Source organism: Epinephelus lanceolatus, chromosome 2, assembly GCF_041903045.1.
Source record: "Epinephelus lanceolatus isolate andai-2023 chromosome 2, ASM4190304v1, whole genome shotgun sequence".
Classification (NCBI taxonomy): domain Eukaryota; kingdom Metazoa; phylum Chordata; class Actinopteri; order Perciformes; family Serranidae; genus Epinephelus; species Epinephelus lanceolatus.
The window spans coordinates 1,320,693-1,331,822 of record NC_135735.1 but is presented as its reverse complement, the minus strand read 5'-3'; the positions used below and the strand labels follow the sequence as shown (position 1 = coordinate 1,331,822).

The following is an 11,130-nucleotide window of genomic DNA, read 5'->3' as shown; positions in this document are numbered from 1 at the left end:
ACTTCAGGGGGTTTAAACCAACTGAACCTGGGAAGAGCTGGATGGAGCTCAGGGTGGGGAACGGAGGGTCAGTTTGGTGGTGAAATATATAGTTCCCTGAACTGAGCCAGGACAGAACCAGAAGATAGCCAAGACAGAGCCAGGACAGAGCCAGAAGATAGTCAAGATAGAGCCAGGACGAAGCCAGAAGATAGTGAAGACAGAGCCAGGACAGAGCCAGAAGATAGTGAAGACAGAGCCAGGACAGAACCAGAAGATAGTCAAGATAGAGCCAGGACGAAGCCAGAAGATAGTGAAGACAGAGCCAGGACAGAACCAGAAGATAGTGAAGACAGAGCCAGGACAGAACCAGAAGATAGTGAAGACAGAGCCAGGACAGAACCAGAAGATAGTGAAGACAGAGCCAGGACGAAGCCAGAAGATAGTGAAGAAAGAGCCAGGACAGAACCAGAAGATAGTCAAGACAGAGCCAGGACAGAACCAGAAGATAGTGAAGACAGAGCCAGGACAGAACCAGAAGATAGTGAAGACAGAGCCAGGACAGAACCAGAAGATAGCCAAGACAGAGCCAGGACAGAACCAGAAGATAGTGAAGATAGAGCCAGGAGAGAACCAGAAGATAGCCAAGATAGAGCCAGGACAGAACCAGAAGATAGCGAAGATAGAGCCAGGACAGAACCAGAAGATAGCCAAGACAGAGCCAGGACAGAACCAGAAGATAGCGAAGATAGAGCCAGGACAGAACCAGAAGATAGCCAAGACAGAGCCAGGACAGAACCAGAAGATAGTGAAGATAGAGCCAGGACAGAACCAGAAGATAGTCAAGACAGAGCCAGGACAGAACCAGAAGATAGTCAAGATAGAGCCAGGACGAAGCCAGAAGATAGTCAAGATAGAGCCAGGACAGAACCAGAAGATAGCCAAGACAGAGCCAGGACAGAACCAGAAGATAGTCAAGATAGAGCCAGGACAGAACCAGAAGATAGCCAAGACAGAGCCAGGACAGAACCAGAAGATAGTCAAGATAGAGCCAGGACAGAACCAGAAGATAGCCAAGACAGAGCCAGGACAGAACCAGAAGATAGTGAAGATAGAGCCAGGACAGAACCAGAAGATAGTCAAGACAGAGCCAGGACAGAACCAGAAGATAGTCAAGATAGAGCCAGGACGAAGCCAGAAGATAGTGAAGACAGAGCCAGGACAGAACCAGAAGATAGTCAAGACAGAGCCAGGACAGAACCAGAAGATAGTGAAGACAGAGCCAGGACAGAACCAGAAGATAGTCAAGACAGAGCCAGGACAGAACCAGAAGATAGCCAAAACAGAGCCAGGACAGAACCAGAAGATAGTCGAGATAGAGCCAGGACAGAACCAGAAGATAGTGAAGACAGAGCCAGGACAGAACCAGAAGATAGTGAAGACAGAGCCAGGACAGAACCAGAAGATAGTCAAGACAGAGCCAGGACAGAACCAGAAGATAGCCAAAACAGAGCCAGGACAGAACCAGAAGATAGTCGAGATAGAGCCAGGACAGAACCAGAAGATAGTCAAGACAGAGCCAGGACAGAACCAGAAGATAGTCAAGACAGAGCCAGGACGGAACCAGAAGATAGTCGAGATAGAGCCAGGACAGAACCAGAAGATAGTCGAGATACAGCCAGGACAGAACCAGAAGATAGTCAAGATAGAGCCAGGACAGAACCAAGAGCGCGGAGGTGCTGTTTGCTTGGCAGCATAGTTAGGGGTGCATTTCACCCTTTATGGGTGCATTTGAAGATATCTGTATGTCTTTTATTGTGCAGGTTTAGCTGCTGCAGAAGCTCCAATCTGTCTGTGAATTCACCATCAGTGTCGTATTCAGCCGTGATGATTTCACAGTTTTAGCTTCACTCTGAACTTCATCTGTCGTCTCAGTTCTTTAAAAGAAAACTTGCGTAAGTCTGTAGTGTTTGTGCTCATAGCAGGAGTGTGAGGTGCAGCTCTGACAGGGCATGGTGCGTTTCATTTAGATAAAACAGCTGTTAATGTGACTCAAAACTCGACTCAATCCAAAGAGCGTTAAAACAAAATGTAGCTGCAAGTGTCAATTCCAGGGTTCAAGCCAGCATGGTCCTTTAAAACTTGAAAGCTGGTAGGATCAAGACCTTTGACAGTTCATGACGCCCTCATGAAAGATAACCAACAGTTTTTCTGACGGATGCTCATTCATTTTCATCCAAATCTTGTTTTGTAATATTTGGATAAACTGTCGTTGATTTATGGCTAAAATTTGTTTGGAACGGGTGACGCCCCCTTGCAACTGTTTACACACTTGATTCAACATTATTATTTCACATTTCCTTCATGTTTTGTGATGACTGACCAGTTTCTGATTCAGTCTGATTTGTGGTATGGCAGGCCCCATTTTTTGCATTTGTGGTGCCCCCTGCTGGTCGATTTGAATGTCACCTTCAGGATATCAGGAAATCAAAGAAAAAATAAATAAATAAATAAAATGGGGTTTCAGTCCTCCGATCATTTCATCCATTCACTGCAGGAAAACAAATCTTATAATAATTAATTCTCCCCATCATAAATGAACAAGCAGTAAAACAGATTTATGAATATATGATCCTCAGATCTGAGGGAAACCCATCAAACAGAGGAAGAAGATTGTTATCGATGAGGCCTCGAAGCTTTTTAAGGACAAATATTACAAACATCAGTTAAAGTTGTTCACAGTAACTCCTGCTGGTGACCACTAGGTGTCGCTCTCTGCACATGGTTTACGCATTTAAAGTTACTCCACTCTTTCCTGCTCTGCATTCCTCCAGGTTTCTTTATCTGTCGGCTGGAGTCAGTGGTTACTCTGCAGATCTCACAGCTGGAGACAAACACGGCAGCCGTCAGCTCCGTCTGCCTCAGCTTCTTTTCTTATCTGCTGATTAACTGAGAGGTTTTTTCTCATCCTGTTCTGTGATCCATTCACTGATCTGAGAGCAGGGAAATCTACAAACTGCTCAGAGCAGACGGCATCGACACGAGGCGTTGAGCTTAATAACAACAACAGCGTGATGCAGCCGTCTGATGCAACCAGTGACAAACTGGTTACTAAGTTTACATGTTGTATCAGTGATGGGAAGATTTCCTCACAATGAAACTTTACTCAGTTGGTTTCTCTGCAGACAGTTCACTTTTTAAAAAGTTTTCACACAGTTTTCTCCACAAGCTCTGCAGCTCTGCACACAGATCCTCACAGCTGATCACAACAGATCCTCACAGCTGATCACAACTGATCCTCACAGCTGATCACAACAGATCCTCACAGCTGATCACAACTGATCCTCACAGCTGATCACAACAGATCCTCACAGCTGATCACAACTGATCCTCACAGCTGATCACAACAGATCCTCACAGCTGATCACAACTGACCCTCACAGCTGATCACAACAGATCCTCACAGCTGATCACAACTGATCCTCACAGCTGATCACAACTGATCCTCACAGCTGATCACAACAGATCCTCACAGCTGATCACAACTGATCCTCACAGCTGATCACAACAGATCCTCACAGCTGATCACAACTGATCCTCACAGCTGATCACAACAGATCCTCACAGCTGATCACAACTGATCCTCACAGCTGATCACAACTGATCCTCACAGCTAATCACAACTGATCCTCACAGCTGATCACAACAGATCCTCACAGCTGATCACAACTGATCCTCACAGCTGATCACAACAGATCCTCACACCTGCAGCAGCTGGACACAGGATTCATAAAACACTCAGCAGCTGTTTGATGCTATTAATGTCAGAAACCACACTCTCTCTCAGAGTCATAACCTGAGGTGGGATCAAGTCATTGTTCTGCAAGTTTCAAGCAAGTCTCAAGTTTTTGCATTTAAGTCCCAAGTCCTAACCTTTGAGTTTTGAGTCCTAAACTTTGAGTTCACAGTGTGCTTCTCACCAGATGTTGTTATTGTACCAACACAGTGGTGACATGTGACATTTACAAACATCATAAATTCTTCTTTACGTTTGTTTTTATTGGTTAAAACATGTTTGTTGGAAGTTGTTGCTTCTCTGTAATTTCTGACAGCACGTTCTGCAAACTGCAGTTTGTTTTTTCCAGAGCAGAGTTTTTGTATCCAGACAAAATGATCTGTTGCATCATCTTTCTTCCTTTTTTTGATGCTGTCAGATCAGCTCAGACAGAGCAGGTCTGGAAAATCAAGTGATGACCTTTAGGGAGAGTTCATTCAGTTAATGAAAGGAACTTTATTGATATGGGCAAACTTTTTAAATAACTTTTTAATCATTGAGTTTGGGGGAAAGTTTCAAGTGTTTTCAAGTCTAAAGGCTCAAGTCTCAAGTCTTCTTTGGTTCACTGTGCTGAATGTGGATGAGGATGATTGATATGTTCATACATGTACTGATGTATCTGTTTGTGCTTTATAAAGATATGTGAAGGCACATGTATAGGTACACAGTGTTTGTGTACAAGCAGCACATTTATAGTGACAGACCTATTACTTTTATTATCTGAGTATGGACCTGTTTTGAAGTTATTCAGTTTCTTGTTTATTCCTGTATGTTTTTTTTCCTTCTCTTGTCACCCTGAGATGTCACAGCCAACCAGGGATAGGAGGGTTTTCCTTCTGGAGTTTCAATAACCACAAAATTTGTAAAACATCGGGACACATATGGAAGAGATTAATGCTTTACAAAGAAACTGAATAAAAAGTTGATCACCAAACACAAACAAACAAAAAGGCTCAAAGTGAGGTCACAAGTCTTTGGTGTTAAGATAAGATAAGATAAGATAAGATAAGATAAGATAAGATAAGATAAGATAGGATAAGATAAGATACACCTTTACTGATCCCATAATTGAGAAATTCCAGTGTTACAGCAGTCAAGGAGAAAGCGAGAAAGTTGAAGTCCAAGTTAAACTTCAGCGTATTTATTAATGTTCCCTCCATGTTGTGCTTCACAGTTGAAGTAATAACGCTGCAGCATCACTCAGTACATGAAGCTGTGACATCGTGCGTTGTAGCCTGTGATTCAGTCGGCTGTCATCGTACAGTGTGCTGACATTAAACCTGATGTTGTACCCAAGTTAATTCGATCCATGTGACACAGTGTCGCTGCACTAAACTTATCAGACTGATCACATCTCTCAGTCTGTGGGAGGATTTAAAGGTATGATAGTAAACAGTGTAGTCCAACCCTGCACTAAGATTCGTCTCTAAATGAGAGTCGAGTAAATGACGGCTTAACCTGCTGCAGCACCAACGTACACTGTCATGTCTTTGTCTGGGAAATGAGGCTTCAGGAGACAGACAACAAGCAAGCTGACTTTGTTCAAAAGAAAAAAAAAATCAAAAGGTGTGTGAGAAAGACATGGATCAAGAGAGGAAGAGCGAGCAGCCCACAGAGAGACTGCTTAAACCATATAAACCATAAACTGATGCAGAAGAAGCAAAAAATGAGCATAAAATTGATCAAAATGCAGCAAATAGTTTGAATTTTGTTACGTGTGTCCACCCCGATGTTTAAACAAACCCACGCCACAAACAACACTGTCAAATCTTATTTCTATATCTTTGTACAAACCCCAGATTTCATTTGTTTTTCCTTTTTATTTGCCATCCCACATTTTATTTCCAACACAGTCTTAGAAGTAGATCCTCTCTGGGGTTTAAAAAATTCATGATCTCATCAGACGATGTACAGAGACGATTACACAACAACTGAAAAGAGCGAATCAACATTAAAGTTCAGTCGGCTTCGAATCTTTTTATGTAAACAAAGAGGTCAGCGCTGAGTTCACTGAGCGTCAGAGCCGGACGTCTGTAACTGGGTCAGGTTAGAGTCAGCGAAGACCAACTTCTCTCCAAACCTCCAACCAGCGTCTGACCAACCTTTGACTCTAGGTGGGAAAAATCGGAACAAATCTTAATATCTAACCTTAACTGTCAGACTTTTAAAGTGGTTATGAAAGCAACGATGTCTGAAGTACTGCGTCTCAAAACTAAGAGTGTATTACAGTAAAGGAAGGCAGATCTTTACGTCATGGATTGTTCTACATGTGTAACAGGAAACGAATCCAAAACGCTGCAAAATGCTTCAGTCGGCTTCATTTATGTGACAAAATCAAACATGTATGCGTCACTTATAAAGGACAGAAACAGACAGACACAGTCCTCTCACATCATCACACCTTGTGTCCTCTCCTCTAACACACCGACAGATGATCCTCCGCTCCACCTCTTTACATGTCTGATCCATCCTGATGGTCTCCTGCAGAAAAGGTGTAATTGTGGAAAAGGGGAACAGAGTTGTGTCATGTTGAAGGCCGCGTGGCTGAAACAACGTCTGTATAAAAGGGACAGCTGGCAGGACGGGATCATGGGCAGCACGGGTGTGACGTTTGGATGACTTGTGTGTGCGACCCACTGTGGGAGATTTAAAAATAGCTGTTAGCAGTTAGCAGCTAACTCAAACAGTGAGGTCCAAGAGCTCCTTACTCTCCAAGCAGAGGACGAGATTAGCCGCCATATAACAGGGACGCTAAATGAACATGTGATCTCATTGTTATTGTTTACAAAGAGCTGCTGACATGTATGTTACATGTCACGCCTCTTTGGATTCTGTGATGTCATCATGCTGTCTGACATCACACACTGGAATCACATGATGATGTCAGTGTTTGGATCTGTGTCAAAATGCAAAGGAGGCGTAAAGAAGGGACTTCATAGCAGCTCTGTAGCGCCACCTCTGTGTATAAAAGGTTACTGCATTTCCAGCAGCTTCTCAGGCACAAAACTCAGATGTTTTGCAGCAACCTGTTGTTGTTTTTCCAGCAGGGATGATTGTGTCCTCAAAACTGGGTGTTTAAGCCAAAACACGACTTTTTCCTGACCACACATTAACCACAGTGTTCTGAGGCAACAGCAGGAGCAGGTCAATGTTTCCTGAGTGTTGGTAACGCATCAGTTACATTTTCTTGTCGTGCAACGTAAACATGTCAGGTTTGTAAAAACCACACTTTATTTTAGTGAAATTTAGGCACAGAGCTTTTAATTTTAAGTGCCAGGTGACTGTTAACCTCCCACCCACTGCTCTTGGACTTTTTTTGTACCTTAAAATTCATTGTTGTTTACCCTGACACCGCTGGGTGCCCTTAAACAGTAATGGCGTCCAGCCGTGTATCATGTGTAAAAGAACAGCTTGTTTTCATCTGTGTCTGACGCTGGAAGTCACTGCCCAAGAACCAGTTTCTGACGACTCCAGAGTGAGACCAGGTCGACTTTTCAAGGACCCATTACAATATCTCCATGATCACGCACAATGTAGAACATGAACATCGCTCCATCTCAACAGAGCAGTAAGATTTAAAGGTAGAAGTTGGGCAAAGGGGGAAACTGTGGGGTTCATGATGTTAAATCTCACTGTCACAACACTGATGTTTCTTATTCAAACACAACAGCTTCAAACTCTGTTCAAACATCAGTCCAGTTTGCAGCTGGACATGAAGAGACAGAGTGTGGGGAGTAAATGACGAAACACATGTGATGGTAAATAAACATCAGTGCGTATCAGAGCTGCTTCACGTCAGCAGCTACAGAAAATAAACTCCCTGTTATGTTGCTTTATGTGGAAGTTTATCTGCAGCAGATCACTGTAACTATTAACTTTATTACACACAACAACAACATGATTTTCAAGGATTTCCAAGATTCTAAGACTGGAAAGGTCTAGAAAAAAGTTTGTGGAATTCCATGACTTTTCCAGGTTTTCCATGACTGTGGGGAAACTGGAATAAAAAAGAATAAATGAACTAAACTATGTTGGCTCTTACTGAAGGATGCAGAATAAACTGTCCCACAGCTTTGGACCCTTGATGATGACGATGATGATGACGATGATGATGATGATGATGATGATGATGATGATGATGTTTTTCAGGTTTCTTCAGATGTGGACAGAGCAGCAGGAAACAAACTGCAGAGTCATGGGTCGGTCTGTAAAGGTGTGAAACACAACGTAAACACACGGAGGTTTGTTGGTGTGAGATCTGATCGATGTGGTCACTGAATACTTTCTGTGTTACAGTGATGAAGAGCGACGAAGGTTAGTCACACTGACTCCTGTTACTGTGAGGAGAGTTTGTAAAAAGTGAAGTGAGCGAAGAGAGAAACGTAACAAATGTAAAAAAGTGTGTGTTTACTTTTCTTTAACCTGAAATGACTTTAAATGACATCCTGAGCTGAAGTGAAGGATGTGAGTTGTTGTTGCTCTTCTTCTTCGTCTTCTTCTTCTTCTGCTGCTGTTCATGTCCTCAGGTTGTGTTGGAGCAGCGTTACACCTCCTCAGCTCTAAATGTCATCATGGTGCGATAACGCCGAGCCGGCAGCAGCCGCCTGAAATATTAAAGACACCAGCGTTCAGGCTGCTGGAGAGAAAGTCATGACTAAAGCATTTAGAGCTGCTTCTGATCTCCCTCTGCAGGTCTGCTGCATGAGGCAACACACTGCAACTCTGCCCACAGAGTGTGTGTGTGTGTGTGTGTGTGTGTGTGTGTGTGTGTGTGTGCATCCAAAGACGAACATGAAGAAGAGAAGAAGACGAAGAAGAAGAGGAGCGCGGAAAAGAGGATAAAAAGGCTGCATAAAGGAAGGTGAATCGAGTGAAGCAGAGGAGAAGATGGAGATGAAGAGGAAGAGGAAGAAAGAAGGTGATAGGGAAGGTGGCTAGGAGGTAGGAAAGGAATGGAAGTAGAAAAAGAGGGAGGAAGTAGGAAAGGAAAGGCAGTGATAGAAAAGGAAGCAGGAGATACAGGAGGAAAAAGTGAGGTAAGAGAGGAAGGGACATGTTAGGGAAGAAAATGAGAGGAAAGGGAGGAAAGAAGGAGGTAGGAAAGGACAGGACAAAGTAGGGAGGAAAAGGAGGAAAGAAGGTGATAGGGAAGGAGGTTAGGAGGTAGGAAAGGGATGAAAGGCGAGACGTGAGGCAGGAGGTAGGAAAGGAAAGGCAGCAATTGAAAAGGAAGCAGGAGATACAGGAGGAAAGAAGGAGGTAGGAAAGGAAGGGACAAGTTAGGGATGCAACTGAGAGGAGAAGAAAGAGGAGGAAAGGAGGAGGTAGGAAAGGACAGGACAAAGTAGGGAGGAAAAAGTGGGGAGAAGGGAGAGAAGAAATAAGACACTAGAGGAGGTAAGGAGTTAAGAAAGGAAAGAAGTAGAGAAGAAAGGGAGGAAACAGGAAAGGAAATGCAGGGATAGAAAACAGCAGGAGATACAGGAGGAAAGAACTAGGCAAGAAGGAGACACAGTAGGAGGTAGGAAAGGAAGGAAGGAAGTAGAGAAAAGAAGGAGGACGTAGGAAAGCAAAGGCAACGCTAGGAAAAGAAGCAGGAGGTAAAGGAGGAGAGGTGGAGGTAGGAAATGAAGGGACAAGGTAGGAAGAAACTGAGAAGAGAAGGAAGAGAAGGAAAGAAGGTAATAGGGAAGGAGGTTAGGAGGTAAGATGTAGAAAAGCAAAGGCAACGATAGTAAAAGAAGCAAAAGGTACAGGAGGAAAGGAAGGGATTAGAGGAGAGGAGAAGGAAGAAGAGGAAAAAAGGTGATAGGCAAGGAGGGTAGGAGGTAGCAAAAGAAGGGAGGAAGTATGGATGAGAGGGAGGAAAGTACATGAGCAGGTAGGAAAGGAAGTAAGGTAGTAGAGAGGCAGGATGTGTGTGTGGAAAGGAGGAGGTAGGAAGTAAAAAATAGGAGGCATGAGAAGAAGAAATAATTTAAAAGGAAATGAAAGTGTGTGCATGTGTGTGTGTGTGTGTGTGTGTGTGTGTGTGTGTGTGTGCGTTCGCTTATCAAACGAAGAGTAGAAGAAGAGGAGGATGATGGAGAGAAGGATGACAGAGGTTATAAAAGATGGAAAGAACAGAATAAAGAGGAGGTAGGAGAGGAAAGGCACAGAGGACGAGTTAAAGAGAAGGAGAGGAAACATGAGAGGAGGTAGGAAAGGATGGAGGAGATAAGGACGAGGAAGAAAGTCGAGATGGAACTGGAGAGGTAGAAGGAAAGATGAAGGAAAGAGAGAAAGGGAAAGAGGGACAAAAGAAAATCTGAGGGAGGAGATGAGACGATGGACATCATGGAGGATGAGGTGAAGAGGAGAGAACTAAGGAAGGAGGTAGAGAAGGAAAGAAGGAAGAAAAAGGAAAAGGAAGGATAGGGGAGGAAAGGAGGAGGTAGAGAAGGAGATGATGAGACAGGGAGGGAAAGAAGGAGACGAAAAGGAGGATAACAAAGGGGCAAGAGGAAGGATAACATGGAGTTTAAGATGAAGGAGATAAGGACGGAAAGGAGGCACAAAACACAGAAGGAAGGCCTGAGGTTTGAAAGGATGCTCAAAGGCAGGAAAAGAAAAGGAAGTAAGGAAGTGAAAAGAACAGATGTAGGGAGGAGGTAGAGAAGAGAAGGAGGAGAAATTAAAGGAGAAAATACAGAAGGAAGACCTGAGGCTGGCAAGGAGGCAAGGATGTGGGAAAGGAGAAGGGGTTAGTAGAGAAAGGGGGGATTGGAAGAAGGAAGTAAGGAATCATTGAAAGGGAAATGGAACCCACCAAATGTGTCAGTAAACTCTAACAGTCTTAGCTGGCCTGGTCCTGGTCTTCATGTCTTCAGTGTGGAGGTCATGTGATCCAGCAGAGCAGATAGCGGCTGTTCATCATCAAAACCCCGTCAGGAGTAAATACAATCCATCGGGGAGAGGGAGTGCAAATAAAATAAAAAAATCTGGAGCTGAGGCAGGACGCTCCCCGCGGCGCGCCGAGCTGCCAGCTCTGATGTGCGGGGGAGGAGGAGGAGGAGGAGGAAGAGGAGGAGGGTTTTGGAGGAGTTTGGAGGCCTTTTGGACAAAGACAGGGAGAGTTTGGACTGAGAAAGGGGGGTCGATGGAGGCAGGGGTGGGAAAGCAGCAGATCCAGAGGAGCAGCAGTGCAGAGGGGGATTCTGGGTAGTTTGCAGCCTGAAGAAAACAGATCCAGAGTGTTGTTACAGATACAGAGACTGTTAGACATCAGCCAGAAACCAGAGTAATGGAGTAAAAGTACTGATACTGAGTACTGCACT

At 44.0% G+C, this 11,130-nt stretch overlaps 1 long non-coding RNA gene across 2 annotated transcripts; it reads right to left on the bottom strand.

Annotated features, from left to right (window-relative positions):
• Positions 1-7,646: 7,646 nt before the first annotated feature.
• On the bottom strand, positions 7,647-10,838 carry LOC144458960 (uncharacterized). 2 transcript variants are annotated; one of them, XR_013488289.1, is made up of 3 exons: positions 10,623-10,838; positions 8,226-8,418; positions 7,647-8,019 (listed from the first exon to the last, which is right to left on the bottom strand). It is a non-coding gene; the product is annotated as an uncharacterized LOC144458960 (long non-coding RNA). The 2 variants fall into 2 exon arrangements; XR_013488290.1 differs by having other exon boundaries at positions 8,237-8,418.
• Between the last annotated feature and the right edge of the window lie 292 nt (positions 10,839-11,130).